Consider the following 216-nt stretch of genomic DNA (forward strand, 5'->3'; position numbering starts at 1 on the left):
GAGGCCAAATGCCTCAAATGTCGTCTAGATATCTGTAATAAAACAGAGGTTTTTTCTCACACTTTTCCAGAGCTGACTCCTCCCATAAGGCCATGAATATATTTGCATATCCAGGTGCAAATTTCTTTCCCATGGCTGTTCCCCTGGTTTGTAAAAAGTATTCGTTATTGAATTCAAAATCATTTCTCGTTAAATTAATTTCTAATAATTGAATTA

At 34.7% G+C, this 216-nt stretch overlaps 1 protein-coding gene across 1 annotated transcript in view; it reads left to right on the plus strand.

The window, feature by feature from the left end:
* LOC106511990 (uncharacterized) overlaps positions 1-216 on the plus strand; it is a 6,170-nt gene that overhangs the window by 1,354 nt on the left and 4,600 nt on the right. The window lies entirely within an intron of this gene.

Source organism: Austrofundulus limnaeus, unplaced genomic scaffold (assembly GCF_001266775.1).
Source record: "Austrofundulus limnaeus strain Quisiro unplaced genomic scaffold, Austrofundulus_limnaeus-1.0 Scaffold3791, whole genome shotgun sequence".
Taxonomy (NCBI): Eukaryota; Metazoa; Chordata; class Actinopteri; order Cyprinodontiformes; family Rivulidae; genus Austrofundulus; species Austrofundulus limnaeus.